Source organism: Herpailurus yagouaroundi, unplaced genomic scaffold, assembly GCF_014898765.1.
Source record: "Herpailurus yagouaroundi ecotype Mexico unplaced genomic scaffold, PumYag 202, whole genome shotgun sequence".
Taxonomy (NCBI): domain Eukaryota; kingdom Metazoa; phylum Chordata; class Mammalia; order Carnivora; family Felidae; genus Herpailurus; species Herpailurus yagouaroundi.
In genome coordinates this window covers 8245649-8253097 of record NW_024412433.1, presented here as the reverse complement: position 1 = coordinate 8253097, position 7449 = coordinate 8245649, and the positions used below count along the sequence as shown (strand labels likewise).

General features: G+C 48.0%; 1 long non-coding RNA gene across 2 annotated transcripts in view; it reads right to left on the bottom strand.

Annotated features, from left to right (window-relative positions):
• The window catches only part of LOC121014439 (uncharacterized), a 13330-nt gene extending 9907 nt beyond the window's left edge, over positions 1 to 3423 (bottom strand). For both annotated transcript variants that reach the window (XR_005783217.1, XR_005783216.1), the window contains exon 1: positions 2807 to 3423. This is a non-coding gene — a long non-coding RNA (uncharacterized LOC121014439). The remainder of the gene's footprint in view (positions 1 to 2806) is intronic.
• Between the last annotated feature and the right edge of the window lie 4026 nt (positions 3424 to 7449).

Genomic DNA, 7449 nt, shown 5'->3' with positions numbered 1-7449 from the left:
GGGGGGGGGTGGAGGGGCAAAGAGAGAGGAAGACACAGAATCCGAAGCAGGCTCCGGGCTCTGAGCTGTCGGCACAGAGCCTGACGCGGGGCTTGAACTCACGGACTGTGAGATCACGACCTGAGCCAAAGTCAGACGCTTAACTGACTGAGCCACCCAGGTGCCCCTTTTATGTTTATTTTTGAGAGAAAGAGACAGAGACATAGACAGACAGAGCTCGAGCAGGGGAGGGGCAGTGAGAGGGAGACACAGAATCCGAAGCAGGCTCCAGGCTCTGAGCTGTCAGCACAGAGCCCAATGTGGGGCTCAAAACTTTGAACCAAGAGATCGCGACCTCAGCCAAAGTCAGATGCTTAACCGACTGAGCCACCCAGGCACCCCAAGATAGGTCTGTTTTTACATGTTTAACACAGTCTACCATTTAAAACACGTTCTCAATTCCTCTGTAGCCAGTTTGTGGCTGATTTTAGGGACTGACCTAATATAGTTCATATCTCATTTTTGTGCGGTATCACTTTAAGGTATTTTCACCTGATGTTCATCATGCTGATACTTTCAAGAGGTTAAAAAACTTTTAGTAGCAAGATTGGTGGCAAGGACCATTTCTCTGTAACACTGAGAAGGTTGACGTGGCACAGACAGAAGCGTCCTGAGAAGACCACTCCGCAGAAAGCCGGACGTCACGAGTTTCTTCGAACTGGCCTTTACTAGCATGGAACAAACCACCTCAAAAGTAAGTAGTTTAAAGCAATTACCACTACTGCTACTATATTTTGTGGGCCGGCCTGAGTGGAGTGGTTCTTCCGCTGGGCTTCCCTCCCTGGGTTCACTGTGTGGCTGCAGTCAGCGGGCAGGTGGGTTGGAAACTGGCTGGTCTGGGTCTCAGATGGCACCACTCAAGGGTCTAGTGTTTGGCTGGGGTGGTGGGGGGCAACCAGACCATGGTGATCTCATACTCAAACAAGTCAGATTTCTTCACTTGGCCGCTGGGCTCCAAAAGGAGCAAGAGAAGCCAAGCCCTCAGCACCCAACCACTTTTTACGCCTCTGCTCTGTCGTGTTCCTACTGCCCCCTCAACCAAAGCAAATCACACGACCAAGCCCTGGTCAGGGGTAGAGAAAAGAGTCCCCATCTCTCGACCCGAGGAGCTGCAAAATATCGTGCCCTTTAAAAAAAAAAAAAAGATCTACTATGTGCTCTTTCTCCTCTCCTGCCACTGCCAAGGACATCTTTATCCAAGCAGGGATGGATGGCAGCCCCTCCCCCTCCCCCATTACCCCTGTGATCAAGGTCAAGTCAACTCCATGTGCGTTTCCCCAGCTGTGTGTGTGTGGTGTACCAGTCTCATGAAGTCAGATGCTATGGACTGAAATATAACCCCCTAAAATTGGTATGTTGAAGCTGTAAGCCCCAAGTGCGACTGCATTTAGAGATAGGGCCTTCAAGGAAGTAATTAAGGCATGCATGTGCACACACACACACGCACACACACGCACAATCCTATATATGCAGCTGGATGAATGTGTAGATGGGGGTTTTGTTTACTGGACTGAGGACTTTTTAAATCCTTTCCTTTTTTGTTACATCAGAGCACAGATTTCAGCAGATTGTATTTTCTGAAAAATTAGCCACACAACGCTTCCAGTCCTGCACGCTGGTCTAAAAACTTGTCACTGTCTCATGAAAGGAGGCAGCCTAACAGAACCAGAATACACACTCAGGGGGTGCCTGGCTGGCTCAGTCAGTGGAGGATGCCACTCTTGATCTCAGGGTTGTGAGTTTGAGCCCCATGTTGGGCATGGAGCCTACTGAAAACAAAAATCCTTTTTTTTTTTTTTTAAAGAGAGTGTGAGTGGGGGAGGGGCAGAGAGAGAGGAGGACAGAGGATCTAAAGTTGTGACGTGGGCTCTGCACTGACAGCAGTGAGCCCCATGTGGGTCTCAGACTCACAAACCATGAGATCATGACCGGAGTCAAAGTCAGTTGCTCAACCAACTGAGCCACCCAGGTGCCCGCCAAAAAAAAAAAAAAAAAAAACCTAAAAAAAAAAAAAAAAAAGAATACAGACTGTGAAGCCAGACTGTTCACATGCAGACCCAGAGCCACCATTTTCTAGCTGTATGATCTTGAGCACATTGTTCAGCCTCTATGTGTCCCTGGTTTCTTCATCTGCAAATGGGATGATAATACGACCAACCTCAAAGGGTTGTTTTGAGGATTTAAAAATATATAAAATTCATTTTTTTAAAAAAGGAAGTAATTAGGGCGCCTGGGTGGCTCAGTCGGTTAAGCGTCCAACTTCAGCTCAGGTCACGATCTCGCGGTCTGCGAGTTCAAGCCCCGCGTCGGGCTCTGCGCTGATGGCTCAGAGCCTGGAGCCTGCTTCTGATTCTGTGTCTCCCTCTCTCTCTGCCCCTCCCCTGCTCACACTCTGTCTCTCTCTTTTTCAAAAATAAGTAAACAATGGGGCGTCTGGGTGGCGCAGTCGGTTAAGCGTCCGACTTCAGCCAGGTCAGGATCTCGCGGTCCGTGAGTTCGAGCCCCGCGTCGGGCTCTGGGCTGATGGTTCAGAGCCTGGAGCCTGTTTCCGATTCTGTGTCTCCCTCTCTCTCTGCCCCCTCCCCCGTTCATGCTCTGTCTCTCTCTGTCCCCAAAATAAATAAACGTTGAAAAAAAAATAAGTGAACATTAAAAATACATATATTTTAAGAAGAGGAAGAGCCACTGGAGTGCTTGCTGTCTCTGTCTGTACACACAGAGGAGAGTCCATCTGAGGACACAGCGAGAAGGCTGTGTGCCAACTTACCAGAAACCAACCCAGCCGACACCTTGATCGTGGATTTGCAGCCTCCGGAAGTGTTCACTCAGTCTGTGATGTTCTGTTATGGCAGCCCGAGCTAAGACATAAGAGTTTCTTGATTAGTTATGCTTGGGAAGTGAGTGTTCCATACTGATTCCCACCCGCCTTGGAAATTCCGAAAGCTCCATAGCCTCTTAAAGCGCTCTGAGCGGTTCCTCAGCAAAGAAGGCTATAGTTTATCACAGGTCCCAAAACTTACTCAACCAGGAGGTCCTTTTCCAACACCTACGATCACCATATGAAGCCATGTTAGTTTCTAGGGCTGTGGTCATAAACCAGCACACTGGATGGCTTTATGCTCTCACAGTTCTGGAGACCAGAAGTCAGAAATCAAGATGTCAGCAAGGTTGGTTCCTTCTGGAGCTTTGAGAGAAAATTCGCTCCACGCCTCTCCCCTAACTTCTGGTGGTTGCTGGCCACCCTGCGTGTTCCTGGGCCTGTAAGACGTGGCACTCACTCCCCTTCTGCCTCCGTCTTCATGTGGTTCCCTCTGTGTCTCATTCTCCACTCCTTCCCCTTTCTCTTCTAAGGACCCCCGGTCGTTGGATTTAGGGCCCACCCTAATTCCAGGATGATCTCATCTGGAAATCCTTAATTTTGTCAAATTTTGTAAAATTTTTTAAATTGTTTTTAATCTTTATTTATTTTTGAGAGACAGAGTGCAAGTGGGGGAGGAACAGAGGGAGAGGGAGACACAGAATCCGAAGCAGACTCCAGGCTCTGAGCCGTCAGCACAGAGCCCAACATGGGATTCTAACTCACGAATCAGGAGATCATGACCTGAGCCAAAGTCGCAGGCTTAACCAACTGAGCCAGCCAGGCGCCCCAGGGCTATGCTTTCAGAGACTTGCTCCCAAAGCCCCGCTTCCTCCATGCCTCCCTTCTGCCCAGAACCCTCCAACACTCCCTTGGCTTCCAGGAGGAAATGAGACCTCTTCCTCCCTCTAGGGACAGCCTTCCAGGATCAGCCAGAGTGTTCTTACAACTTCCCCGCAGAGGCCACTTCTTTGGTGAATTTCTCCTGGACTGCATCCCTGCCCAACCTCCCTCCACCTGTCCACACCTCTGTTTGCCTATAAGCCACACGGCAGGTGAGTTTCAGGAGTCTGCGGGTCCCTGGAATGCAAATAACCGGAAACAGTTCGAATCTCAGAGGTGGGGCGCAGGGGGGTCTGTGCATGCGCATTTTTCCAGGGAAGGACCTAAAGCTTTTCATCGCTTCTCCAAATCATTCTTTCCTGAGCTAAGGAGGCTAAAACGGCAAGTGTGGAGCGAGAGAGCAGTGAATAATTCTCCCTTAGAGCAGTACCACTGGGGAAATCTGCTCTGAGGGGAAAGAACCCCTCTCCCCACTCCTCTGTGTTGAGGGGCATCTGGTAAGAACAGACAGCAGGCACAGCCCATCCAGATGGGTCAACCGTCCACAGGGGTCAGATGTGGCAACACAGCCTGAAGGATGCCCTGAGGCTGGAGCAAAGCTGGCTCCATGCAGACTGGCAGCTGTGAGCAGAGGGGTGGCTCAAGGCTCTGCCGCCTCCACGCCCCCACCCCTGCCCCCAGCCCTGTACCCTGTAGGTGACTAGCAGATGGGGGTGGGGGGAGGCTGGGAGAGAGCAGGGAAGCCTGAAAGCAAAGCCCTATGGCCCCCACCCCCCACCACACCCCATGGTTTGGCCTCTGGCTGGCCCCATCTGTAAGTCTTGCCAACATCCTAGATTCTGGGAACCTGCACGTTCCTGGGAATGTGCGTTTGGTCCGCTGGGCTGTGTTGTGACAACTGCTAGGTAACTTGTCTCTCAAACTGGGTAATACGGTTTTTGCAAGTAGCCATCTAAACCTCTTTGGGATTCCTTTTGAAAGCCTAATCCTGTGCCCACAGACTCTGTATTAGTCAGCCGGGCCTGCCAGAACCAAGTACCACAGACTGGGAGTCTCGAACAACAGAAATGCATTTGCTCACAGAAGTTCAGGTATGAAGGTGTCGGTAGGACCCGTTCCCTCTGGGCGCCGAGGGCCGTTCCCAGTCTTTCCTTGATTTATACGTGGTCTTCAGGTTCACATGCCATTCTCCCCTCTGTGTGTGCACCCAAATGTCCTCTTCTCACAAGGACACCGGTCACATTGCATTAAAGCCCACCCTAATGACCTCCTCCTAACTTAATTACCCCTTTAAAGGCCTCATCTCCACATAACAGTCACATTCGGAGGTCCTGGGGGTTAGGACTTCAACACGTGAAGTTTGAGAGGATACAATTCAGCCCAGAACAGACACCCAGGAGTAATTAGAGGGTGGATGGTGGCACTTGTGGGCGGAGATCACAGTTTGATTCTGACCTCTCAAAGCTAGTCTGTACCAGGGCCCCCTCGGGACACTGCATGGCCACCTCGCCCAGCCTCCGAAGGGCGTGGATGGCCCACCCCTCTGCACTGGCAGGCCAAAGCTGAGGGGGAGGAGGCATCAGGGAGGACCCTGGAGATGGGGGCAGGGCAGCTTGAGGGGGTGTACATGTGGTTTGGGAAGGGCTAAAGTACCCCTTTGTTTGGGAGATGGGGTGGGAGAGAGAGTCTCTCGGGTTCAACTGGCCTTCCTGCTGGGGAGTGGGTGTGTGGGTGTTCCCAGGAATCCTATTTGCATACAGGGCCCAGACTTCTGGGAGGTTAGCAAGAAGGAATTTATTTTAACTTGCAAATTTGTTCTATTACGTAAAGTGCTATTTAGTTGTTGTTGAAAAGACAAATGAATCGTAGAAGTTAAAAATGCACAAAAGCTTGAAAGAAAAAAAATGCCCACGATCCGCCAGAACTGAAAGTCACTGACATTAGCTAGACATTTGTTATTTGATAGTATCATGTGCTTTCCGAACCTTCTCTTAAGACAAGTAATAAATGAGGTTACTAAAAAAAAGAATTAGAAAATGCAGTTCACCAAAAGAAAGCAATGTTATTGGGTCATTTATAATCCCACTACCTAAATATACCTTGCTTTTTTGTCTTATAAGTCTTTGGCTACTGATTTAAATACTTTCCCATGTTTATTAGTCATTTAGATTTCTTTGGCGAATGGTCTTTTCTGGTCTTTTGCATATTGTGCCATTGGGTATTAATGGTGTCTTATCAACCTGTTTGGAATCTCTATATAGTTAAAAGGTTCTGAACAAGTCTCCCACAAACGTACTACTTTTGCATGTGGACTATTTTGAGCTGAAGGCAATTGAGGCCCCGTGGACTCAAGAGAAACTTTTGCCTCTTCTGGGAATGCAAGCTGGTGCAGCCACTCTGGAAAACAGTATGGAGGTTCTTCAAAAAATTAAAGATAGAACTACCCTACGACCCAGCAATTGCACTACTAGGCATTTATCCAAGGGATACAGGTGTGCTGTTTCGAAGGGACACATGCACCCCATGTTTATAGCAGCACTATCAACAATAGCCAAAGGATGGAAAGAGCCCAAATGGCCATCGATGGATGAATGGATAAAGAAGATGTGGTATATAGATACAATGGAGTATTACTCGGCCATCAAAAAGAATGAAATCTTGCCATTGGCAACCACATGTATGGAACTAGAGGGTATTCTGCTAAGTGAAATTAGTCAGAGAAAGACAAAAATCATATGACTTCACTCATATGAGGACTTTAAGAGACAAAACAGATGAGCATAAGGGAAGGGAAGCAAAAATAATATAAAAACAGGGAGGGGGACAAAACATAAGAGACTCAAATATGGAGAACAAACTGAGGGTTAGGGACGGGGTGTGGGAGGGGGGATGGGCTAAATGGGGGAGGGGCACTAAGGAATCTACTCCTGAAATCATTGTTGCACTATATGCTAATTTGGATGTAAATTTTTAAACATAAAAAATAAAATTTAAAAAATAATAAATAAATACTCATGTTGATTTAGGAAAAGAAAAAAAAAGAGAAACTTTTGCCTCTTCCTTAATTACCTATAGGGATCTAAACTGGGAGTCTTTCCCAGAATAAGAGTTATCTCCAGAGAGAAACCTTATCTGAGTGACCCATCTGTATGGCTGGGCAAACATCTAATACCAAACATCTGGGCCTGTTCTTACTGCCCTGTAAATTGCCCTCCTGCTCTTTGAAGCCCAGGTCCTATCCCATTCCTTAGCTCAAGATGGCATATATACCTCATTTTACCTGTCTGTGTTTTAATCTGTCACATATGTGTGCAGTTAAATTTTATTTTCTCCTGTTCATCAGTCTCATGTCAATTTAATTCTTAGACCAGTGAGAAGAACCTTAGGAGAGTAAAGAAAAAATTTTCCTCCCCAACAGTACAGATATTAGGGGCACCTGGGTGGCTTGGTCGGTTAAGCGTCCGACTTCGGCTCAGATCATGATCTCTCAGTCTGTGAGTTCGAGCCCCACGTCGGGCTCTGTGCTGACGGCTCAGAGCCTGGAGCCTGTTTCCGATTCTGTGTCTCCCTCTCTCTCTGCCCCTCCCCCACTCACACTCTGTGTGTCTCTCTCTCAAAAATAAATAAATATTAAAAAAAATGTTTTTAACAATACAGACATTAACCCTGTGTGGTATTCGTAGCAAATATTTTTACCCAGACTGTGGTTT